Source organism: Sus scrofa, chromosome 14 (assembly GCF_054392235.1).
Source record: "Sus scrofa isolate SSC_HxYL_T2T_F1_AM1 chromosome 14, Sscrofa_HxYL_maternal_Yorkshire_Landrace_v2.0, whole genome shotgun sequence".
Classification (NCBI taxonomy): Eukaryota; Metazoa; Chordata; class Mammalia; order Artiodactyla; family Suidae; genus Sus; species Sus scrofa.
In genome coordinates, this window is record NC_139396.1 from 6,212,250 (window position 1) to 6,239,244 (window position 26,995).

At 43.4% G+C, this 26,995-nt stretch overlaps 1 long non-coding RNA gene across 1 annotated transcript in view; it reads left to right on the forward strand.

The window, feature by feature from the left end:
- Positions 1–26,995, forward strand: part of LOC146396266 (uncharacterized) — a 128,610-nt gene that overhangs the window by 44,873 nt on the left and 56,742 nt on the right. Inside the window, exons 6-10 of the long non-coding RNA XR_014826601.1 lie at positions 8,567–8,640; positions 9,879–10,014; positions 16,962–17,095; positions 20,952–21,041; positions 24,632–24,789. This is a non-coding gene — a long non-coding RNA (uncharacterized LOC146396266). The remainder of the gene's footprint in view (positions 1–8,566; positions 8,641–9,878; positions 10,015–16,961; positions 17,096–20,951; positions 21,042–24,631; positions 24,790–26,995) is intronic.

The window sequence follows — 26,995 nt, forward strand, 5'->3', positions numbered from 1 at the left end:
TTTTAGACCCTCAGTTAACCTGGACAGTCCTTCCTCAGGGTTTTAGAGACAGCCCACATTTCTTTGGCTAACCCTCAGCCACAGATCGTAACCACTTAGGGCACTGGAGGGCCAACTCACCCACCAGTGGAGCAGACCCATCAGCCACAACTGGGGCCATTTAATTTCTGGGCTCCTCCTGAGATGGAGAACTGGCCAGAGGGCCCTGACCAGGTAGAGGGAAAAGAGACTTTGTTGGCCCTTTGCCTCTCCCTTTCCCATTTTTCTTTCTTTTTTTAATTAATTAAAATTTTTAAAATTTTTTCTTCCACTGTACAGCACGGGGAGCAAGTTACTCTTATATGTATACAATTTTTTGCCACCCTTGGTTCTGTTGCAATATGAGTATCTAGACATAGTTCTCAATGCTACTCAGCAGGATCTGCTTGTAAATCTGTTCTAAGTTGTATCTGATAACCCCAAGCTCCCGATCCCTCCCACTCCCTCCCTCTCGCATCAAGCAGCCCCACAAGTCTATTCTCCAAGTCCATGATTCTCTTTTCTGTGGAGATGTTCATTTGTGCTGGATATTAGATTCCAGTTATACGTGATATCATATGGTATTTGTCTTTGTCTTTCTGGCTCATGTCACTCAGTATGAATCTCTAGTTCATCCATGTTGCTGCAAATGGCATTATGTCATTCTTTTTTATGGCTGAGTAGTATTCTATTGTGTATATATACCACCTCTTCCAAATCCAAACATCTGTTGATGAACATGTGGGTTGTTTCCATGTCCTGACTATTGTGAATAGTGCTGCAATGAGCATATGGGTGCATGTGTCTCTTTTAAGTAGAGTTTTGTCCGATTATATGCCCAAGAGTGGGATTGTGGGGTCATATGGAAGTTCTATGTATACATTTCTGAGGTATATCCAAACTGTTCTCCATAGCGGCTGTACCAGTTTCCATTCCCACCAACAGGGCGGGAGGGTTCCCTTTTCTCCACAGCCCGTCCAGCACTTGTTATTTGTGGACTTATGAATGATGGCCATTCTGATTGTTGTGAGGTGGTATCTCATGGTAGTTTTGATTTGCATTTCTCTTATAATCAGCGATGTGGAGCATTTTTTCATGTGTTGGCTGGCCATTTGTATCTTGCTTGGAGAACAGTCTATTCTGGTCTTTTGCCCATTTTTCCATTGATTGAATGCCTTTTTTGCTGTTGAGTTGTAGAAGTTGCTTATATATTCTAGAGATTAAGCCCTTGTCGGTTGCATCATTTGAAACTATTTTCTCCCATTCTGTAAGTTGTCTTTTTGTTTTCTTTTGGGTTTCCTTTGCTGTGCAAAAGCTTTTCAGTTTGATTAGGTCCCATGGGTTTATTTTTGCTCTAATTTCTATTGCTTTGGGAGACTGACCTGAGAAAATATTCATGCTGTTGATGTCCAAGAGTGTTTTGCCTATGTTCTCTTCTAGAAGTTTGATGGTGTCCTGTCTTATATTTAAGTCTTTCATCCATTTGGAGTTTATTTTTGTGCATGGTGTGAGGGTGTGTTCTAGTTTCATTGCTTTGCATGCAGCTGTCCAGGTTTCCCAGCAATGCTTGCTGAATAGACGTTCTTGTTCCCATTTGATGTTCTTGCCTCCCTTGTCAAAGATTAATTGACCGTAGGTGTCAGGGTTTATTTCCGGGTTCTCTCTTCTGTTGCATTGGTCTGTCTGTCTGTTTTGATACCAGTACTACAGTGTTTTGGTGACTGTGGCTTTGTAGTATTTCTTGAAGTCTGGGAAAGTTATGCCCCCTGCTTGGTTTTTGTTTCTCAGGATTGCTTTGGCGATTCTGGGTCTTTTGTGGTTCCATATAAATTTTGGGATTGTTTGTTCTAGTTCTGTGAAAACTGTCCTGGGTCATTGGATAGGGATTGCATTGAATCTGTAGATTGCTTTGGGTAGTATGGCCATTTTTACAATATTGATTTTTCCAATCCTTGAACATGGAATATCTTTCCATTTCTTTACGTCTTCTTTGATTAAAGTTTTATAGTTCTTGGCATATAAGGTAAAGGTACCTCCTTGGTCAGGTGTATTCCGAGGTATTTGATTTTGTGAGGTGCAATTTTAAAAGGTATCGTATTTTTGGATTCCTTTTCTAATATTTCATTGCTGGTATACAGAAATGCGACTAACTTCTGACTGTTAATCTTATATCCTGCTACTTGACTGAATTTATTAATCAGTTCCAGTAGTTTTTGGGTTGAGTCCTTAAGGTTTTCTATGTAAAGTATCATGTCATCTGCATACAGTGACAGTTTGATCTCTTCTCTTCCGATATGGATGCCTTTTATTTCTTTTGTTTGTCGAATTGCTGTGGCCAGGACTTCCAAAACTATGTTGAAGAGCAGTGGTGAGAGTAGGAATCCCTGTCTTGTTCCAGATTTGAGTGAGAAGGCTTTCAGTTTTTCCCTATTGAGGATTATATTTGCTGTGGGTTTATCATAAGTGGCTTTGATTATGTTCAGGAATGCTCCCTTGATACCTACCAATGGACAGATCCTCTAGACAGAAAACCAATGAAGCAACAGAGATCCTGAAGGAAACAATAGAAGTTAGATTTAATTGATATCTTCAGGACACTACATCCAAAAGAATCAGAATACACATTCTTGTCAACAACACATGGAGCCTTCTCAAGAATTGACCACATATTGGGACACAAAGCTAACCTCAATAAATTTAGGAGCATAGAAATTATCTCAAGTATCTTCTCTGACACAATGCCATGAAACTAGAAATCAACCACAGGAAAAGAAATGAGAAAAAACCTACTACATGGAGACTAAACAACATGCTACTAAAAAACCAATGGGTCAATGAGGAAATCAAGAAGGAAATTAAAAATACCTTGAGACAAATGATAATGAAGACACAACCTCTCAAAATCTATGGGATGCCGCAAAAGCAGTGCTCAGAGGGAAATTTATAGTGATACAGGCCTTTCTCAAAAAAGAAGATCCCAAATTGACAGCTTAACCTTCCATCTAAGCAAATTAGAAAAAGAACAAAAAACACCCAAAGTCAGCAGAAGGAAGGAAATTATAAAGATCAAAGAAGAATTCCATAAAGTAGAAATTCAAAAAAACAATAGAGAAAATTAATAAAACCGAGAGCTGTTTCTTTGAAAAGGTAAACAAAATTGACACACCCCTGGGCAGACTCACTAAAAAGAGGAGAGAAAGAACTCAAATATAATTAAAAATGAAAAAGGAGAAATCACAACAGATACTGCAGTAATACAAAAAAACCATACGAAAATACTATGAACAACTCTATGCCAACAAATTTGACAATCTGGAAGAAATGGTCAATTTTCTAGACTCTTACAGCCTGCCAACACTGAATCAAGAAGAAACAGACCAACTGAACAGACCAATCACTAGAAATGAAATTGAAGAAGTCATAAAAACACTCCCTACAAATAAAAGTCCAGGGCCATCTGGCTTCACAGGCGAATACTATCAAACATATAAAGAGGATCTAGTGCCCATCCTCCTTAAAGTCTTTCAAAAGGTTGAAGAAGAAGGAATACTCCCACCATTCTACGATGACATAATCACCCGAATTCCAAAACCAGACAGAGATAACACCAAAAAAGAAAACTATCGGGCCAATATCTTTGATGAATATAGATGCAAAATTTCTCCACAAAATCTTAGCCAGCTGAATCCAACAACATATCCAAAAATTATACACCATGACCAGGTAGGGTTCATCCCAGGTTCACAAGGATGGTTCAACATATGCAAATCAATCAACATCATACACCACATTAACAGAAGTCAAAAATCATATGATCTTCTCGATAGATGCAGAAAAAGCATTTGACAAAGTCCAACATCCATTCCTGATCAAGACCCTCTGTTTCTTTTTTGAAATAAATTCTATGTCTTTGTCTATATTCTTCGTTTATTCATTCACCACCTTCCACCTTGCTGACTTCCTTTTGTTAATTATGTGTGTTCTTCTTTTGCTATTTCAGAATACCTAAGGCAGTTGTTTAAAATGTTCATCTAGGAGTTCCTGTTGTGGCTCAGTTGTTAACAAATCTGACTAGGAACCATGAGGTTACGGGTTTGATCCCTGGCTTTGCTCAGGGATTAAGGATCCAGCATTGCTGTGATCTCTGGTGTAGGTTGCAGGTGTGGCTTGGATCCTGCATTGCTATGGCTCTGGAATAGGCCAGTGGCTATAGCTCCGATTAGACCCCTAGACTGGGAATCTCCATATGCCATGGGACCAGCCCTAGAAAAGGCAAAAAGACAAAAGAAAAAAAGAAAAAAAGTTCATCTAGCCACTGTGAAGCCTATGTTTCTTTATGCTCATTTGCTTCAGATTTATTAATGTTCCTTTGAATGAGCCACATCTACTTTTTATTTCTATATTTTGTGAGCATTTATCAAAAGTTGCATATGCAGGAGTTCCCGTCGTGGCGCAGTGGTTAACGAATCCGACTAGGAACCATGAGGTTGCGGGTTCGGTCCCTGCCCTTGCTCAGTGGGTTAAGGATCCGGCGTTGCCGTGAGCTGTGGTGTAGGTTGCAGACGCGCCTCGGATCCCGCATTGCTGTGGCTCTGGTGTAGGCCGGTGGCTAAAGCTCCGATTCGACCCCTAGCCTGGGAACCTCCATATGCTGCGGGAGCGGCCCAAAGAAGTGGCAAAAAGACAAAAAAAATAAAAAATAAAAAAATAAAAAAAATTAAAAAAAAGTTGCATATGCAGGAAAAAAAAAACAAAAAACAAAAAAACAAACACCACGTTACCCAGTCTTGTATCTTGGATATGTGCAAATGAAGACCTTTACTAAACAGACCAGTGCTCTCAGGTCTTTTCTGAGGATGTGCCTTCACTGGGAGTGTGTGTGTGCTTCCCCAGCGCCTTAATCCTCTCCCCCACACACAGTTGCTTTTAAGTATTTAATTTCCCTAAAAACCTCACCTTTGTCTTCTTGGCCCTTACATGTTTTATTGCATTCTTCTGTCAGTCATCTCTGACCTCCACATGTGTGCAGGTCTACAGTTGCCATGAACTTCTCCTGTGCCATTGAATCCATCATCATTTTACTGATATGTAAAATGTCCCACCATCCCTATCTCAACTTCAAGTCATGTTTGACAGAAATCAGATTCTGGAGACAGTGCCTGGCCTGCCAAACCCTGCAATCAAGTTGCACTCTTGTGTTTCTCCCAGTGGAGGACCAGTGGTTGGTTCCTCTACTGCACCATATTCATTCACAATGGGTGAGGAATAGAGGAGGCAGAATATCATGGAATTTGCTATCATTTTGAGTGTGACCCTTTCTCAATTGGCTATTCACTTGATTGCTTCAGATTACTCTTTGTCTTCTAGAGCTTCCACAAAGCTATTCTTACCTGATTGTTTCCTTGATATTTTCATGGGGTTAAAGACCTGGAGCCTCCTAATCTGCCATCTTGCCTATACCACTCCTCTCCTTCATTTCTGAAAGGTAGTTTTATCAGATACAGAATTCATGGTTCATAGTTCTTCTTTTTTGTTCCCTAAATATGAAAGTATACTAGGCTTTTTCCTTGATGCTTTCAAAATTCTCTTTGTCATGGGTTTTGTCAATTAACTATAGTATCTGTGTAGACCTGTAGTTTATCTTGTTGGAGTTCATTGAGTTTCTTGGATGTATACATTCATGTATTACATCATATTTGAGGAGTTGGGGCATTTTTCTCCCAATATTTTCCCTGACTTCTGATTCCCTTTTCTGGGTGTAATTCCTATTATATGTATCATGTGGATTCCTATTATATGTATGTTGGCCTACTTAATGGTGTCCTATATGTCTGTTACATTCTGCTCAATATTGTCCATTCTTGCCTCTCTCCACTCCTCAGAGTGGATAGCCTCAGTCAGTTCTTCTTCAAAGAGGCCAATTCATTATTCTGCCAGCTCAAATCTGTTAGTAATTCCCCCAATGCCTTTTTCATTCCCAGCTGTACTTTTCAACACTAGAATATACATTTGATTCCTTTTTGTAATTTCTGTCTCTCTATTAGCATTCTCCATTTGGTTAGGCACCAGTTTCCTGAGTTTTTTTAGTTCTTGGTCCCAAATTTCACTTTGTACTATGGGAATATATAAGAGAGTGACTAAAAGTCCTTGTAATGCCTCACCGCATGAATCATATTTCCTTTTTTAATTTCCATACCTCATAATTCTTTGTTGAAACCTTTTGTGTTAAAAAATGTAAGGAGACATTGTAGAAATCAGATTCTCCCTTCTCATCATGATTTGATGTTAATGCTGTTTGTTTGGTTGTTGTTGGTGGTGGTATGGCTCCTGTTTCTTCAAGTCTAGCTTGCATTTGGGAAGATGTAATGGTTGTTACTGGTTGGAAGTTTTCTGATATGAGATGCCTATACTGCTTTTGGGAATTGATTGCAAATTAATATAAAGAGTTACTTTGAGATAAATTCTCATGTTCCATTCTACGAACATTTAAGATTCAAATATTTAACAAAGAGTATTAAATACATGGTGACCTAGGACTTTTCCTTTTAAAAGTATTTGATTGGGAGTTCCCCTCATGGCTCAGTAGAAATGAATCTGACCAGCATCCATGAGGACACAGGTTCAGCCCCTGGCCTTGCCCAGCAGGTGAAGGATTCAGCATTTCCATGAGCTGTGGTGTAGGTCACAGATATGGCTCAGAGCTGGCATTGCTGTAGCTGTAGTGGAGGCCAGCAGCTAGAGCTTTGATTCTACCCCTATCCAGGGAACCTCCATATGCTACAGGTTTGGCCCTAAAAAGACACAAACAAAAACAAAAACACAGTGTTTGTTTGGAAGTATCCAATGGTGATATATTTTTAAAATGTATCTTATATGGTTATTTCCCCCAACACACTTTTTTCTCCCAATATACAGCATGGGGACCCAGTTACACATACATATATACATAATTTTTCTCCCATTGTAAGTATCTAGACATAGTTCTCAGTGCTACACAGCAGGATCTCATTGTTAATCCATTCCAAGAGCAATAGTTTAAACTCAAGCATCAGATCACCTCATACTCCCAATCCCTCCCACTCCCTCCCCCTCCCCCCAGGCAACCACAAGACTATTCTCCAAGTCCATGAATTTCTTTTCTGTGGAAAGGTTCATTTGTGCTGTATATTAGATACCAGATATGAGTGATATCATATGGCATTTGTCTTTCTCTTATTTCACTCAGGATGAGAGCCTCTAGTTCCATCCATGTTGCTGCAAATGGCATTATTTCATTCTCTTTTATATCCGAATAGGACTCCATTGTGTATATATACCACATCTTCCTTATCCACTCATCTGTTGATGGACATTTGGGTTGTTTCCTTGTCTTGGCTATTGTAAATAGAGCTGCAGTGAACATGTGGGTGCATGTGTCTTTTTGAAGGAACATTTTGTCCAAATATATGCCTGTGAGTGGAATTGCTGGATCATATGGTAGTTCTATGAATAGATTTCTAAGGTACTTCCATACAGTTCTCCATAGTGGCTGTACCAGTTTCCATTCCCACCAACACTGCAGGAGGGTTCCGTTTTCTCCACACCCGCTCCAGCATTTGTTATTTGTGGACTGATGAATGATGGCCATTCTGATTGGTGTGATGTGGTATCTCATGGTAGTTTTGGTTTGCTTTTCTCTAATAATCAGTGATGAGTGGTGTTGATCATTTTTTCATGTGCTTGTTGGCCTTCTGTATATCTTCCTTGGAGATATTTTGAATAAATACACACACACTCACACACACACACACACACACACACAGCCACACCATACCTTGGGCTGTCGGTGACTGCTGTATCATATGACAGGTGTACATTTATTTTCTGAGGAACTTCCACACCGTTTTCCTTAGCGGTTGTACCAATTTACATTCCCACCAACATGATAGGAGGGTTCTCTTTCCTTATTTGTAGACTTTTTGATGATGGCTATTCTGACTGGTGTGAGGTGAGACCTCATGGTAGTTTTTATGTGCATTTCTCCCATAATTATTTACACTTAGCATCTTTTCATGTGCTTTTTGGAAATCATTCTGTCTTTGGAGGAATGTGTATTTAGGTCTTCTGCCCATTTTTCAATGGATTGTTTATTTTTAACCTGAACTATATGAACCATTTTTATATTTTGGAGGTGAATTCCTTGTCATTTGCTTCATTTTCAAGTACTTTCTCTCATTGTGTGGGTTGTTTTTCATTTTTTTATGGATTCCTTTTCTGTGTATAAGCTTTTGAGTTTATAGGTCCATTTTTTTTCCTTTTAGGGCATGGTGGCATATGTAAGTTCCCAGGCTAGGGGTGGAATTGGAGCTGCAACTGCAAGCCTACAGCACAGAAACAGCAAAGTGGGATCCGAGCCTCATCTGTGACCTATACCACAGATGCTTAATTCACTAAGTGAGGCCGGAGATCAAACCCATGTCCTCATGAATACTAGTCAGTTTCATAACTGGCTGTGCCAAAAGGGCAATTCCCAATTTCTTCATTTTTGTTTTCTTTTTCATTATTCTAGAGGGGGCATCAAAAAGGGTTTGCTGCCATACTTATCGAAGAGTGATCTGCCTGTTTTCCTCCAAGAATTTTGATGTAAGTTTCTGGCCTTTCATTTTGGTCTTTAACCCATTTTGATTTTGTTTTTGTGCATGGTGTTGTATTGCTTGTATTCTTGATAAAGAATGACCCACCAGGAAATGGAGTTTCAAGGTGCAGACCTTGCTATTTTAAATAGTCTGGATGGGGTAAGTATGAGAGAATATCCATTTGTTCTAGGCAAGAGAATTAGGGATCTAGGAGTTCCCACTGTGGCACAGTGGAAGTCAACAAACCCCTAGTCTGCGAATTTCCATATGTCATGTGTGCAGCCTTAAGAAAGGGAAAGAAGAAAGAGAGAAAAGAAGAAAGAAAAGAAAAATTAGAGCTCTTTAATACAAGGTGATAAAGGTGTGATTGAACAGATACCTACTTATGTTAGGACATAAACTATCGGATAAAGAGAAATGTAGAAAAAGATCTAGAATTTTAATATAGCTTTGTAATATTTTCCTACTTTCTATGCTATCTTCAAAGTCTAGGATGACTTCAGACTTAGGGACCAATCTGCCTAACACATGGAAGAATGAAATATAGTTTTATCAAAAGAACATTCTCTAACTGAAGATGCAGTCTGTATTTACTCAAGAGTAATGACTTGCAATAATAACAGCTAACATTATATGACACATCCTGCTTGCTGGACACTAATCAAAGCACTTTACCTTTATTAACATATGTTATTCTCACAGCATCCCTTGGAGATGGATGCCATTACTGCAATGCTCTTACTCCATTTAAAGTTCTGTAAACAGCGTTGCAGAGAAGTTAAGTAACTTTCCCTTAAGCCATAGTTAAATAAGCCAGGATTTGAAGCCTACCTGTCTGGCTGCAGTTTCCATGCTTTCCAAACTTAACCTAAACCACTTCATATAAGCCAAAGTGAAAAGGTTACAGAGTAGCTACAACCATATTTACAGGCCTAGGATGAAGCTGCCCAGCCCTTCATAAGCAAATAGCTGGTATTTTTCAGAATTGCCCCATGGCAATTGGCTCAAGGGAAGAAGGGAAAGATCATAGAGACCAGCTGATAGATGCACAGGGTTAACCAGCTTCAAAGGGTTTAGCAAAACGTTGATGATCTTCACATGTGGAATGTACCATAAGTACAAACTGGAATCCCGCACATGAGTTTAACTCAGGTCACATCTGGCCTGGATGGATGAGGATGCTGATGATTTTGGAGAGATGGCAGAGAGTGATGGCTTGAAGTGAGATCTTAATTCTCTGTTCAGGAATGGAAGCTGGGAAGCCTGGATGAAACAGGAATATTAGCCACTCGACCAGCTGGGGACTACCAACTGAATTCCCTTGATTCTCACCCCTGTTGAAGGCAAGAATATTTAAAGCCAGCAAAGTCTGTGAAATCAGGTACAGAGTTTATTGTTAGAAACACAGTACACTTAGCTATGTTGTCTGTTTGTCTAAGGCAGAGGCAAAGCAGTAGGATACACACAAAGGAGGAGTGAGAATGCAATCATCCCCATCATTGAGGAGTGTCCCAGAGAAGTGATTTAAAACACTTAGGGAAGTTCATCTGGGTCTTTGTTTCCCATTGGCCAAAGTTCTTATTTCATTTTGCACACCTGATCGGACCCAGGTCCTCCCCAATATGCGTGCACATCTTTTGGTCAAGATGGATTCCTCACTGGCAGTAACATAGCCTAAGTTTTTATTGGCTGGTGACCCCTCCCTTTCTGACCCAGAGGAGTCTTTCTGTGCATGTGAAGTTGGTTCTCCTTCGCCCTAAGGATAGGAAGTGTGTGACCTCTTTATCTTTGACCCAAGCAGGGCTTAGGCCCTAAATGCCCATGATGTGTTCATTGCTTTAAGTGTCCAAAAAGGCCAATTCCACTTCTTTAACTTGTTCTTGCATTTTTATCTTCAGGTATAAATAGGTGGCTGATAGGAAATGTTTATGCTCGATCCCATCTATCTCCTGACTCATGGAGAGGCTAATTTGGGAGGAAAGTGTCCTCCATACTCCCAGAGAGACACTGTGAATTCCCCTGTAAGGGATATTAGGCTTTATTATCTTCCCTCATTAGAGCATTGGCATGAATCTACAAAGGCATAAGGCCATTGTCCTTAGTTACTATCCTCTTAGTTATTATTACCCAGGACTAAATGATGACCTGGCCAGTGTCTGCACTTCATGGACAGTTACTGCTGAAGCACACCAGAGATTAGGAATACTCCATACAACATACCCATGGAGTCATCCTTGCTTGTGTGCTAAAAGGTGATCCATTTCTAGAATTGCATGTGTTTCTTAGGACTCTTCTCGTACCCAGTGCATTAGAGCAAGATCACCAGAAGTGAATCTTAGATGGGGACACTTGGGAAAATCCTTGAAAATGTGCTCATGAACTGGGGACTGAGGAAAATAGGATAAGGCAGGGGAAGAAACAGAACCTTATCCTGGTCCTCAAGGGACCTCTCTCTGGAACATGAAGAACACAGAGTTGGTCCCCCTGGAGGTGAAAGGGCTCAATTTGACCCTACCCTCTGCCAGATACCAGTTTCTGCTGATAGCATAGGCTTGTGACTTCTTGAATAAGGAAGTATGTGCCTGGGTGTGGGTAATGCCCTGTGAAGGAAGCAGCTGTGAACCCTTAGCAACAACACTCAGCCACCAGGAAAGAGGCACCCCAGGGAAGGAAACCAGGTGCCACCAAGAGCCTCTGCCACAGACCTTTAAAGGGAAGGACAAAAACCATGGAGTTTGGAGTTCCCTCAGGCTCTGCAGGTTAAGGATCTGGTATTTTCACTGTTGTGGCCCTGATTACAGCTGTGGCCCTGGTTACAGCTGTTCAGGTTCAATCCCTAGCCTAGAAAATTCCGCATGCCATAAGAATGGAAAAAAAAAAGTTAAAGAAAGAAAGAAGAAGAAAAGTAAATTCCCATTGTGGTTAAGCTATAAGGAGCCAGACAGGTATCTATGAGGAGGTGGGTTCCACCCCTGGCCTCCCTCAGTAGGTAAAGGACCAGGCATTTCCATAAGCTATGGTGTAGGTCACAAAGGCAGCTTGGATCTGCCATTGCTGTGGCTGTGCTGTAGACCAGCAGCTGTACTTCTGATTCGACTCATAGCCCGAGAACTTCCATATGCAACAGGTCTGGCACTAAAAATAAAAATAAAGTAAAACAATGGAGCTCAAAAAACTTAGAGGAAGGGCTAAGGTCAGGACTAGAAGGAGCAAGCACTGTCTCAAAGTTAGCTTAAGCCCCCCATTCTCAATCCCCACTGTGGGCCTGGGCCTCTCATGCAAAGGAATGGTTCAGCCCCTGTAGCCATTGGAGTAAGAGATTCATGGTCTAAAAGCATAAATGAATACCCAATTCTTTCTCCAAAGCCTGCTATCCCCCCTTGTGGGAAACCCATGGGCCTCCTATATACTGGAGCTACATGTCCCTCTGTACCACTTCTTCTCCTCAGACCATTTCTTCAGAGGAGCCATGGAGGTAGGTTGCAGGGCAGGGTAGGTGCCATTCCTAACCCCCAGCCTCCCAAGAAGGAATAAAATGTGGCTTGGTGAGGAACCCAGAAACTTCCTCCAGAGACTGACCAGATAGACTGTTTATCCTGCCCTTGGCTGGGCACAGCCATAAACCAGGCATTACAGTGCCTCTAAAGGATTCTGCATATTTAACAGAAGAGTGTTGTTTCCTTTCATTCAACCATTTTAACAAAGAAGTTGACAGGGTTTTTGTTCCTTTGCTTGATTCCATATGGGAGACAATTATCACCACTTGCTTAGAAGAAAGAGGTGCCACTTTCTCTTTGTATTGGCCCCAAAACACACCACACCACACATGCACAAGTATATACTAGCAAAGGGATTCAAGTGCAGGTATACATGCATATAAGCACGCACACACACACACACATCCCTTCCCTTTTAGCTCTGGCTCTGGGAGACATGACTAAAGCCAAGAGGCTTCATTGGAAACAGGGTGCCCCAGCCTCCATCTCCAGGTATTCCCAAGCTGCCCCCACCAAAGCTGGCCAAGGTCCACTCAAATTCTCCACAACTCCAGTTGAGGTACTAGAACCAGTGTTTCATCTGTTCTTCTGAAATCCATCCAGTCAAGATTTTCTAATTTCCCCAAACTACAAACTCTGCTTTTATTCCATGCAAATCCCCCTGTACCACCAAAGCCTTCAGGCCTGTGGAGATTGATCGTGCATGATCATTCAGGGCCCAAGGCAAAAGAAAGTGGCCAGTCCCAGACTGAGCACTGGGGCACTGGCTGAGGAGGCATGGCCTGAGCTGGATATAGGAGTGGGTATCCAGCTCCTTAGCCTGTGACTAGATGACTGGGGAGGGTTTGCCTGAGGTCCTGGGTCTGGGGGCTGGCACAGGGGCAAGACTCACAGGATGAGGCCAGTGATTGCAGGGCTGGCAGTGGGGGAAGATGTCCTTCACTTGTGTTGTGGGAAGATGAGTGTGCAGCTTCTGGCTCTCATTTAGCTGTTGGAAGACTGAGGAAGTGTTGAGAATGAAGACCATTTTAAGACATATCACCCTTCACACAGGGACAGCATTCAGAACAAAAACCCACTGATTCTTTTCATGTCTCCCAAGACAGCAAATACCATGGTGTTCTCCACAGTTGAGGGAATGAGTTATAGCAGTCTAAAAAAGGTGCTGAGAGGTGCGTGTTGGAAATGACCTGGAAGGTTTTTCCTCCATCCTTAACAAGTATTTCCTAGAGGATTACATCCTCGGTTCTTGATCATGGCATGTGGACTAGGTAGAGAAACTCAGAGACACAGTCTAGGCCAGCAATCCCTTTAAGGATTTTGGTTCGTGGTGACCCCAGTCAATCTGAGATCCTCTCTTTTCTTTTCTTCCCTTTACAAATTATTGTAAATGGGAGAATTTCCAGGAGTCACATTGTGGCACAGCAAAAATGAAGCTGACTACTATCCATGAAGTTGTAAGTTCCATATATGGCCTTGCTCAGTGGGTCAGGAACGAATGTTGCCATGAGCTACTGTGTACATCTCAGATGTGGTTTGGATCCTGCATGGCTGTGGCTGTGGTATATGCCAGCCTCTGTAGCTCCAGCTCAACCCCCAGCCTGGGAGCTTCTATATGCCACAGGTGCAACCCTAAGATACAAAAACAAAGAAAAAGAAATAATATTTCCACCCAAAAAAAAGCTCTTAAAGATATCAAATTTGCAGGCCTTGTTCCATTACACTGCTTTTTTTCACCCTAAGATGAGGAAAAATACTGTGAACTATAAGTGCAATATACCAGGCCTTGGCAGACCTACCTGACTCACCAAACATGAGATGTGTTTAATAAACACTCTACAAAAGTGGTCAGCAAATCCAATTAACCACGGGTTTTGTGAGTGGAGGTCTGTTGTCCCACAGCCGCACTTGATCTTTCTGTACTGTTTATGGCAGTTTTCACATACAACAGCCAAGGTGAGTGCTTGCAACACTGACAATAAAGACTACAACACCTAAAATGTTTACAATCTGGTCCTTTACAGAAAATTACTCCTCCCATCTGGGGAAAGACCCTAGCTACCAATACTAACAAGAAGAGCTTCCAGGAAACCCCTTCCTCCATTACCTCCTCGGCAAGCCATCCAGTAAACTTAGTTTGGGTCCTCTCTCCTCCCTTCCTCAGTGATTTCCTCTCTCTCTGTATATGTGTGTAGGTGTTGCTAGATCTAGAGGCTCCTGAGAAATGGCCCTGATAGTCATCCACAAGTGCTGGCCCTGCTGGACTTCCACTGGGACTGTGCATGTCCTTTCAGTCTTGGTGTACAGATCTGGCCATCATGGGTCCCACCATGGCTGGTCTCTCAGCATTGAATGTGCTCTAGTTCAGCTCACTGAACTCTCAGGGAATTTCCTTGTTAAGCATGGCTGCCCACGTGTTCAGAACTCATGGCGGGTGTGTGCATTTCTGACCAGCAGGTTCCATACTTAGTTGTGATGCTAAGGTTCTGACAGCTGATCTTTCAGCATTTCACTCTTGTCTCCTTGTCTGTGATGTGATGGGAAGAGAAGAGCACCCACTGCCTTCCTCTTGGCTTGTTTTTATTCCCAGCTGGGTTACCAAAATCTAAGGTTAGCAAGAAACTACACATCATTGCAGACGCCCTGTTCAGTGTCTTCTGTATTAAATATGGTGATGGGTTTAAATACAGCTAACACTGCCCTTCTGGGAGCCAAAGCTTCTAATCAGACTGTTCACTCCTCATCATTTTTGTCCTTACTTCACAGTGTGGCAAAGTTTAGCTAAAAGTGATTAAAAATGACAATATCCACTTTGGGAAACCCTAAACCTTAACACGGTTTTCCACATCCAGAAATTCCTCAATAAAAAGAGACCTAAAAATAGTTTTCAGTTAATCATACCATTTTCCAGAATGTAGGAAAAAATCAATGTATAAACTCTGTTAAATAATCTAAAGCTGTTCTTGTACCAGTTGATATTTTCAAACCAATACGTACTTCAATAATTATGCATAATCTCAACTGTTCCAAAGAAAAAGCAAAAAATATCCATGCCAATTGGCTCCTTAAAGACACATCTTCTCTAGCTGCAATTGTAATTGTGAGGAACTGTATAGCAGTGAGTTAAATGAATGACCACAGCACTAGGTTACAATAAAATCAAGAATGCTGTGCATTCACTGCTGTAAAACAATGAAAAAATTTTAAGACTTGGTCTATAAAGGGAAACATTTTTAGTACTAGACAACTTTCATAATATATCTTCATGATTATATCATAGTGTGAAATATACTGAGCATAATATACGTTATAATAGATTCTGACCTATTTTCCCATGAAAAGCCTAATTAACCAAAATATATCATATTTCTAACATATGTTTTTTTGCTCAGATAAAACAACAGCAAATTTAAGATAAAATGCAAATATGCATTATAACTGATCAGAAAATCAGTGGTTCAGTGATTTGCAGTGAGGGGTACAAATCATATGACCTTATACAGCTTCTCTATAAACAGTGTATATGAATTCTAAAAGTGTGGCCTTAAAGATTTTAACATCAAAATTGACGTGTTGTTCTTTAAAAACTTTTTGAATTTGGAGATCCCTCTGTGGCACAATGGCTTCGGGATCTGGCATTGCCTCAGCAGGCATAGGTTTCCTGGGAACTTCTGTAAGCTGTGGGAGTAGCAAAAATGTTTTTTTTTTTTTTTTAAATTTAGTATGAAAGGTTTTAATTGAAACCTTGAGAAATCCCTAATAAATGTATTTTAGCTAATGTTTCTTACGGAAATAAGAATTTTTAAATTTAGTAAACAAATATATGTAGTTGCCATGCAATCATTTTACTTCTATTCTTTCCTACAAATATCAAGGTTCAGCAAAAATGTTCTGTAAAATATTTTAGGCTTTAAAGATGATACCTTACCTGTCACAAATAATCAACTCTGCTGTTGCAGCATGAAAGCAGGCCCAGGCAACACCCAAACAAGTGTGACCATGTTACAGTAAAACTGTATTTACCAAAACAGATAGTGGGCCAGACTAGACCCACAGGCTGGCCTGTGCCAACCCCTATGTGCATCATCTTTTGTCTTTTTTTTTTCTTCTCTTTTTGCCATTTCTTGGGCTGCTCTCATGGCATACGGAGTTTCCCAGGCTAGGGGTCCAATGAGAGCTATAGCCACCGGCCAACACCAGAGCCACAGCAACGTGGGATCCGAACCACATCTGTGACCTACACCATAGCTCAAGGCATTGCTGGATCCTTAACCCACTGAGCAAGGCCAGGGATCAAACCCACAACCTCACGGTTCCTAGGTGGATTCACTAAGCACTGCGCCACGATAGGAACTCCCATAATCTTTGTTCTTTAAAAGCTTAAATTCTGGAGTCCTACATTCTCAATGCAGAATTTACATTTTCTTAATAAGTTTAAGTTTATTTATGATTGAAAATTAAAGTTTTACATATCTTACATCATTTATGCATGATTATAAATGCCTACATACACACATACACAGGAATGATGATAGAAGAAAAAAAAGGTGGCATATGAAAAAAGGAAGGACATGAATACTGTGACTTTGTGTATACTAGCTGTTCCCCATATGAAGAAATTAATACTGTTGGCTTTTGTACACTCAAGGAAAATAAGCTTAATTGTGGCTCACAGGAATACTTTCAATTTCCAAGAGTTGTTTTGGACTTTGATTCTGCCTGTAACCATATGCCTCAGAATTTGTGTTAGGTTTTCTAGCAGTATGCTTTGCATTGGCTATGTTCCCAAGTTAAGAAGTACAGTTTCAGCAAGGTACAACTCTTGGCTCAGTTTTGCAGGATGAAGTCAGGAGTGACACAATGTCAAGATGATGAAAAACACCAAATTGGCTGAGGTTTATTGGAGCATCCTTACATCAACCACATCTTCAAGAAATGCAACTGAGATTTGTTCTTGTGGAAATGGTAAGTAAGCCCACCACCTGTTGTGGCGGGGAGATCAGTGGTCCAAACACTCTGGCACCCAGCTATTCAGTTACAGAGGATGTCCATGTGTCTTGGGGATTCCTCCAGGTGATGACCTCTCTGTCTGCTTCCAGCTAGCTGAGGTCTGTGTACTCTTATCATAGCTTCAAACCTCATTATATTCCAAAAGCCATACAGCTCTGATTCCAGTCTGTAACCCATGGATTGTGGAGACAGCTGATGTATGGAGAGAGCACTTAACTTGCTATCATCTAGCTGCACCCTTGTAATTTCCCTCAAGGGTAGGGATAATTTGCACACTTGACAAAACTTGCAACTACTACCACCTAATTCTTTTCATGATGTTTTTCACAAATCAAAGAACATGGGACTGAAAGAAAGGAAAAGAGGAGGGAGGGAGAGAGAGACCAAACTTATTAAGGCCCTAGAATGTCAGTGCATCTCTATGCAGAGGGAGATAAAGCAGTGAGTGTTTCTGAAAGGGAAAGGAAAGAAAAAAGAGGGGGAAGGGCAGAAATATGAAGTGTATTGGTCAGGGTTCTCCAGAGAAGTTTCAACCAATAGAAATGTGTATAGGGATAGATATTGGTTCATTTTAAGGAACTGACTCATGAGATTTTGGAGGCACAGTTAACCCAAAATCTGATGGGGAGTCCAGCAGGCCTGCAGTCTCAGGAAAGAATTTTGATGAGTCCAAAAGCTGTCTGCTGGCAAAATTCCTTTTTGCTCAGGGAAGATCATTCTTGGTTCTTTTACAGCCTTCAGCTGCTTTGATGAAACCCACCCATATCATAGAGGGTAATCTTTTTTACTTAAAGTGCCCAAGGATTTAAATGTTAATCTAATCCAAAACATACCTTCACAGAAACATCCAGAACATCTGATCATGTATCTGGGCACTGAGCCCCAGCCACATTGACACCTAAATTAACCATCATATAAAGAGAACTCGTGGTGAGGAGAAAGGCATGTGCACAGAGAGAGATGAAGTATGTTTTTCTTCGTTTCTGGTTACTCTGTTCCATCATGTTGTAGCAGGAATACTTGAGTTCCAACTAACTCAAATACTGTAAAATTTACACAAAGAAAATTTCCTGAAATATGTCATAAACTTTCTTTTCTAACCCTAAAGGGTTGGAAGATATGCAAGATCAAAGCAGGAGTCTCTATCTAGTTTTCGTACTTAAAATGTACCTTTCCTCTTTGAGAAATTTAAACTGAATTTTGAGATAGTTATACATCCACATACAATTGTAAGAAATTATAGCGCTCCTGTGTACCCTTCATGGTTTTCACCAGTGGCAACATCTTGCAAAATCATAGTACAAGAGTTTAACAAAATTATTCACGTTGATACAGTCCATCGATTATATTCAGGTTCCCAAGTTTCTCATATATGAATTTTGTGTGTGTATGTGTCTGTGTGTGTCTGTGCATGTATTTACCTCATGCAATTTTATCATATGGATGTATCCATGTATTCACCGCCAAAGTAAAGGCACAAAACAAGAGTTTCATTCCCATAAGGATCCCTCATGTTGCCCTTTTAGTCACACCCACTTTTCTTCTGTCCCCTTAACTTCATCTTTAAGCAAAGGTAACCCTGACTATTTTCTTCCTAATTTTATCAGCTCGAGAGTATTATATAATTGGAATCATACAGGATGTAACCTCTCGGGGTGGGCTTTTTCATTCAGTGTAACTTGCATGGTAATTTACCTAAGTTGTTATTTTTAGCAGCAGGGGACTCTTTTTCATTGCTGAGCTCCTAATATTGAATCAACATTGCATATGAAGAATTACTTCTACTTGGTCATAAGGTATCATTCTATATATACATGATGGATTTAAAATGCTAAACTTTTTGAGAGAGCTTGTGTGTATCTTCATGAGAGATACTCATCTATACCTTTACAGTTTTGTACTTTCTTTATCTGCTTTTGGTATCAAATTAGTACTGGCCTCATAAAAGATTAGGAAAAGTTTCCTCTTCTAATTTCTGGAAGAGATGATGGACAGTTCTACTTCCAATGTTTTGTAGAATACTTCAGGGGAATCATCTGGACGAGGACATTTATTTAGTTTCCTTAATGATTATGTAACTTTTCAGATTATCTATTTTATCAGGTATGTTGGTATCTGATTTTTGAGGGGTTGTTCCATTTTCTCTAGGACACAATTCATGAGAACAGTAAAACTGTTCATAGTAATCTCTCACTGGCATTTTAATGACTACAGGATCTATCATGAGAGCCCATTTCCCGCCTGATATTGATGATTTGTATCATGTCTATTAGTTTTGTCATAATTACAACAGGTTAATGAATTGTATTTTACCATTTGAAGAATGAAATTTTTTCCATATTTGTTGTTTTTCTGTGTGAATTACAGTGATTTCTGCTTTTATCTCTATTATTTCTATCCATCTCTTTTGAGTTTATTTTGCTCTTTCAATTTTCTTGAAGTACAAATTTAAACTACAGATTTGAAACATTTCTTAATCGCATAATGTGAGCATTTAGTGCTATAAATATTCCCCTCATCTTGGCTTCAGCAGGGTTCTACAAGTTTGATATGTTTCACTGTTTTCACTTAGTGCTATGTATGTTTTTGTTATTATCTTTGAAATGACTTCCTGCTTGACCCATCGTTTATGACTATGTGGTTAACTTTCAACGTTTTTAGAGGTTCTCCTGTTGTGTGTTATTTAAAAGTGTAGTTTGATTCCATTTTGGTTGAAGAATGTATTCTTCATGATTTCATTTCTCTTGAATTGGTTGAAGTGTGTTTTGTTGCTCAGGATAAGGCAGAAGATTCATGAGTACATTAAACAAAACATGTAGAAGTTCCTTCATGGCTCAGGAGGTGAGAGGATCTGGCATTGTCACTGTTAGTGTGTGTAGACATTCTATAATCATGCATAAATTATGTAAGGTATTTAAAGTTTACTTTTCAATCATAAATAAATTCCAACATAGGATATAAAGATAATGTAAATTCTACATTGATAATGTAAGATGCCAGAACTTAAGTTTTAAAAGACCAAGGATTGTGCATGTAGGGGGGAGTGTGTACCAGCCTTTGTGTCCAGTCTGGCCAACAGCCTGTTTAGGTAAATACAGATTTGTTTTAACATGGTCACACTTAAAAATAAGTGTTGCCTGTGGCTGCTTTCATCCTACAACAGCAGAGTTGACAATTTAAAACAGATGAAGTATAGTCTTTAAAGCCTGAAAATATTTACATTGTGATCCTTTACAAGACATTTTCGCTGACCCCCAATATTTGCAGAAAAGAATAGAAGTAAAGTTACTGCATTGCAAATACGTACATTTGTTTACTAAAGCTAAAACTTGATTTCCACAAGAAACATTAGATAAAATATATTCAGGTTTCACAAAGAATTGATGAAAGACTTTACGTATTAAATTAAAACCATTTTTTTTCCCTCACTGACACTGTGGCATATGAAAGTTCCCAGGAAAAACCCTAGATCCTTAACCCTCTTCACTAAAATCAGAAAATTATCACTGGTTATATAAGGTCTTAGGACTTCTTTATCAAAAGCTACCTGGGGGTGGAAGCCAGTGGGCTGGTGAGGTTGGGAACACTGAGCTCAACATGATCTAAGTCACCCCAAATACATTAACGGGCCATGAAATCTGAGTCACCCATTCCCCCCATTGTTTTGTCCTCACTGGGCTGAAGAGGCAGCTGCCTCCACCATTTTGAACATTGCAACAACACAACTAAGACGATAGGATGCTCCCCCACCCACAAGGCACCGAAGCAGAAAGTCCTATTCTTACAGCCAAGCCTTTTCCTCTCTGACCAGGCAAACCACACAGGACACCCTGGAGGAGTGGAGGATCACCCCAGCCTGACATCCAGCCACTTCAGAGAGGCAAAGAGAAACTCTGTAGAGGTAAGGGCTGCCTCCAGCCTCCATTCTCACGACTGGTGAGTGTCCAGAGGGCTGAACGGCACAAAAGCAGCTCTCCATCCCCAGAGTGTTCCGGGATGCAGAGCATGGAACCGATGCCCCAGAAGCCCCCTAGCCCAGCAGGCTGGAGAGACAGGGATGATGAGGCTGTCCCTGGGGCTAGTGAGAGCTGTGTACTCCCAGGAGCAGCCTGGGCATCCTTGTCTCTGTGGAGGAAAGACTTAGTCCTTCACCTGTGGATCCAGACTGCCTGGGATCTCACACATGCTTCGTTCCTCTCAGATCCCCTCTCTGTCTTCGGAGGACCCATCTCTGAGGACACAGGCCCATGCAAGATGACAGTGGACCAAGTGCATTTCACAACAGAATGATTTTATCCATGTTTTACATCCCCCATCGCAAAGGAGCTACTGTGCCCACCCACACACACCCAGACCCAAGTCCCCACCACCTAACCCCACCCACCCACACCCCCTCCTGGCTCTGGTCATTCTGTCCTTCCTCCCCACCCCTATGGCAGCCAGGATGGTTGCTAGGACCTGGAGGAGCCCAAGGCTTCCATGGGGGCTGCCCAATTGGACTGGCTCTGGAAGGCTGGCCCACCGTTCCCTACTGGCTGCAGTGCCACTTCCTCCTCCTCCGTGTGACACATGGGTCACACCTGCTCCTTTTGGGCTGGGAAGGGTCAACCAGCCCCAGAGCCAGGGTGTGCCTCCCAGAGCCTCGCAGGTCAGCCCTAGGCCTGGCCAGGTCCTCAGCAGCAGCCAGGCCTCCACACCGAGCCCACTTTCTAGACTTGGCAGCTTCCAGGGGGCCTGAGATGAGGCCCATTCTCTGGGGCACGGGGGCCTGGAAAGCTTGCTGGGCCCTCTGCCCTGCAGTGCAGACAAGACCCGAGGCAGGGACAGGGCTCTGTGGCAGCCCCCAGGGCAGCAGGCTGTGGTGAAGGTCCAAGAGGAAGGCCAGGCTGGGGAGCTCCTCCTCAACCTCACTGAACCCGTGACCCAGCCCTGGTGCTCCACTAAAAGGAGAGGCCTCCCTGAGAACATTGCTGGCCCTGGGTCCTGATGGAGGGCCTGAGCGCATTGTACGCTGGCAAGGAAATGGCTGTGCTGTTCCAGCCTGAGGGGGCTCGTGAAGTCCTGGAGAGGGCACAGAGCCTTTGTGCCTGAACATGCTCCTGTCTGTTTGGGGGTGCCTTAGATGGCCATGGAAATCCATCTGGGGTGTACAGGTTTCATCTCTGACCCCGGGCTGTGGGCCTTGCTCGTTCCTCTGGGCATCTTGTTGGGCCACAGACTCAAGGTCTTGAGTCCAGGTGGGGTGCCCTGTGATTGGGGGTGGCTGGCACCCCGTCGTCCTCCTCCAAGGCCAGGCCTTGTGTCTGCACTAGCTGGTGGGAGGGAGGTGGACAGTGATTGCTCTGCACCCTCCAGGGATAGCCGGGGCTTATGGGCAGGGGGAGGTGAGATGGGACTCACATCCACAGACAGAGACTGTGGCCCTCCTGCCTTCCTCCTGCACCTTCTCCCCAGCAGGTTCCTTGCCCTGTCCCCGGCTCCCCTCCTCCCAGTCCATTCCTCATGCCCTGCACCCACCTGGGCAGCCTCCCGGGTGCAGGGCCTCTCTGTCAGGGGAGGGAGGGACAGAGCCTTCAGGGCCTCCTGCTCTAGGGCTCTCCCCGGCCCTGGCTGACCTGGGTCCTTTCCTCCTGGATTTCCAGGGTCACCTGGGTTTCCCCCTGCCTCCAGTCTCCCTAGTGTCAGTCCCTCCCCTGGCCACCTTTTCAGGGGAGAGTCCTTCCTCCTGCTCCAGCTCCTCAGCCAGGCCCGAGAGATCCAACTCTGGTTCTGGGGAAAGCAACTCTGCCAGGAATCGGGGGTGAATGACCGCCTCCACCTGGAATGGAAGGGAGAGGCTGTGAGCAGCCTTGGCAGGTGTGCCCTGGGAGGCAGGAGGGCCTGGGGGAAACATGACTAGCAGAGGCAAATCCAGAGTCCCCCTCACAAAGGGGGAGCTTTCAAACTCCCATAGGTATTGTCTACTCTCACATAAACACACACACACACTCACAAGCAGGTGCACATGCAGACACATGGGCTCCAAAGCACAAACACATAGGCACCGAAACAGACACACAAATAGGCACCGACACAGACACACAAAGTCCTCCAAAGAGAGAGAGTGATACACACATGTACAACTTTCACATCCACATATACACATCCTATGCACCAAAGTACACTCAGACACACAGGAAGACACACAGATGTCGGGGTCAAGGACCAGAGCCTAAATCCCATTATCCTGGGCCAAAGCCAAAACTAGGGTGCTAAGAGCATCTCTCCCTGGAATCCTGGAGTCTCAGACTCCAGGCCCAGCCCACCTTGGTGTCAAAGTCCTCCTGGGAACACAGCTTGTCCACGTAGCTGAGGAGATCTGGGTCTGGGAATCAGCCGACCTCATCCTGTGGCAGCTCATATCCATCGTCTTGACATTCCATATCTGACTCCCCTGTGGCTGAGGGGCCAGGACCCACCAGTGCCTGCGGGAGGTCCCCATGCTGCCTGCGAGCCTCAGGGGGAATCTCCTTGGGGGCCTGGTTCTCCAGCAGCTGCCAGGCTCTGTGTGGCCTTGGGTGGGTGTGCTGGACCCTGGGGCCGTGTTTCCTTGGAGCACAGGCTGAGGCAGAGCAGGAGGAAGGGAAAGTGAGGGGACCCAGCGCCCAGAAGCTGACCCCTGAGCAGGCACAGGGGAGGGCATTGTTGTGGGGCAATGGATATGCATGTGGGAAGGGGGAGGAGCAGCCAGAGCCTCAGGTTTGGTGGGAGGCCAGATTCAAGTCAGGGACAGGTAAAAGTCAGGTGTGAGAACGTGTGGAACGTCTAATGATCAAGGGTCTCCCCACCAGCACACTTGTTAGGCAGATTTCACAGGGGCCCCTTAGACAGGGAGGAGGGTGATGAGGTTCTAAATGGACCAGGTCCACACCGCAGAGGGGAAAAGGGGGACTGAGACACCCTCGGGGGCTATCCGTGTTGAAAGACCAATGCCCCCTTGAGTTGAAAGGACCCATCTGGGAACAGGGACCAGGCCTAGGCCTCTCTTACCTGTACCTTGACCTCCAGGGGGAAGGTGATTCACAGACTGAGTGCCCCTTTTGCGGGATGTGGGTTCCTGAGGAGCCAGCTTTGTTGGAGCTGGAGGAGGCATGCCCTGTGCCCGCGTTGTGCAGGACACGTTCCCCATCCTGATCTCATCCTCTGCCTCAAATTGCATGAACCTGGGGGGTGTTGAGGGACAGGCCCCAGTGAGAAAACCACCTGGACTCTGGAGCCCACCAAGTGCAGCAGGACCAAGGGGGTAAGGAGAGGGTGTCCTTAGGTCTGTCAGGAGCCTGTGAGGTGCTGTCACAGCAGGGAACTGCAGTGGCAGATATCCAAGATCTGGGCCTCCTCCTGCCTGACCAGCCCTGGAGCTGGAGGGCATGGCCCAGCAGAGACCCAGGTCAATCTCTGGGACCAGGCTTAGGGGACACCATTTGTGATTGGTGTGTGTCCGTCTTTCCTAAGGAAACCGTCCTTGTGTGCCAACCAGCATCCAGCAGGACCCACCTTCCTCATGTTCCCTTGTGCTGGAAAGGCCCAGCCTATCCAAAAAGCCACTGCACAGCCCACGTGTCCAAGACCAGAGATCAGTCTGTCGTGTCTCCCATATGATGACATTGCTGGTAAGTCTTGGAGCTTTTCCCTGTTAAATGTTTGAATGTAACATTTTCAACAAATCCTCCCTTCTCAGGGATCACAGTCCACGTGTGCCGAATAGCATATGGAGTGCTGAGTCCTCCTCTCCCCTCTTTCCCCTGTCCACTCAGTCCTCGTTCCCACCAGGGATCAGAGATACCTGTTTCACTCACATCTTTTCAGAGATCTTTTGGGCAAGCAACTTTGAATGCCATCCGTTTGCCTTTGCAGGTAGTATTCCTTTGTCTCTGGTTGAAATGTACCATGTGCACAGGGAACTCCATCTTGGACTTGTGATGGAAAAGGTTGGGGGATAATGTGAGAAAGTGATTACATATGTATCCCATATAGATATATATGTATCATATATCATATATACATACATCTGTCTGTAGGACAGGGTCATTTGGCTACGCAGCAGAAGTAGACAAAACATTGTAAATCAACTGCAGTGGAAAACCTAACCTCTTGTAAGATCAAAGAGTTCCTCTTGAGAAAGAGTGAAAAAGGAAACGAGAAAATTAAATTGCGTCCCCGTAGACCTGAGTATCTTTCCTTTTGTTGCCTTCCTACTGATATCGTGGCTCCTCTGTTACTGGATTCATTTTTAACATGGGAGTTCCTTCATTCTCTTGAAATTCAATGTACTGAAAGGGCAGAGTGCTCAAAGCCAGCCAAAAACAATAGTAAATGTGCAGCTCCATTTGAGTTTTTCATTTCCCATACACAGTGCCTGCATTTAGCCTGACCTGTGTCCCGTGCACCATTTTGGACATATCTTTACTGCAAGTACTTTCCCTGTGTATCTGAAATTTACCTTTCCCTTGGAATCAGCATGCATCTGGCAAGACTCGCCCATAAGGGTACCATATTAGGCTACAGGGAGTGGGCAGTTCTTGAGGGGAGGAGAACTTGAAGTGGAGACCCAAAGGTGCCTTTTGGTCCAACCCAAAAGAAAATGACAAAGGGACCCCAAATCTGCAGGCTCTTTGGATGAAATGGCAATTGGAGAGCCAAGAGATACTATTGCGTCTTTGAGCTTTATGTGGTTAAGGACAGAAGTAAGGGAGGAGAAGACACAATCTTCTCTTTCCTTATGTGAAAGAACCAGATGTGTGTGTGTGGGGTGGTCTCTTGGTTTAATTGCTTTCTCCTTTGGGGGACACACGTGCTGCCTATGGATGTTCCTAGGCTAGGAGTCACATTGGACCTGCACGAGCAGACCTCTGCCATAGCCAGAGCAATGTGGGATCCAAGCTGCATCTGGGACCTACAGCACAGCTCAGGGCAACCCCGGATCCTTATTCTACTGAAGGAGGCTGGCATGGAGTGTGCATCCTCACAGATCCTAGGGGGGTTTATGTCTGCTGAGCCATGATGGGAATTGCTGGCTTTTGTAGGTGTGAAAACATCGACTGCCCGTGATGTTGGGTGTGCCCTTTGACACAGTGCCAGCTTTTTATCCACCAATGTCCAATCTCCACGTGTCCAAACCCACTCGCATCAACGTCCTCCCCAGCAAGCCCTGCTTGAAAGCTGGTGCATTTCCTGTCTGCATCCCATACCCTTGCTCTTGAGAATCGAGGCTCGTCCTTGCCTATGGTGCTGTCTGCATGGGAATCAACGTAGCATCCCTGACACAGCCAAACGGAAACACACCTGAGGAAACGTTCAGATTGGGAGTTAAGGTCAGCTTATCACGATGCAAGTGATAGGAATGCGTATGTCCGTCTGGTGTGGTGAGAGGCGAGGTCTCGGGAACATCATCAAGGGAGGTGAGGGGTGAAACCTCCTAGGACTGCAAGCAAATCTCTTGGGAGGCAAGAGTCCCTGTGTGCAGTAGCAGAACTACAATTCCTCCTGCTGTTAGGGTGTTGGGCAAGGAAGGAGAGGTTGAAAGGATTGTTGCAGATTGAGAAAAAGGACTTGTGTGGGTGCTTCCGAAGCTTCTTGCCCCTTGCAAAGGAACATGGACTCCAAAGAGGGTGAGAAGCTGAGGCGAGAGTATCTCCTGCAATGCCATGGTGAGCTTTGTAGGAAGAAACTCTGGATGGGGCACTGCAAAACTGAGCACCATGGGAATAGGGCTCTCTATTGGAGCTTTTACACTGAAGAAACATTTCAAGGGTTTTCAAACAAGACCTTCATATGAGAAGATTGCTGAGGCACCCATTGTACCCAGGCATTCAGGAA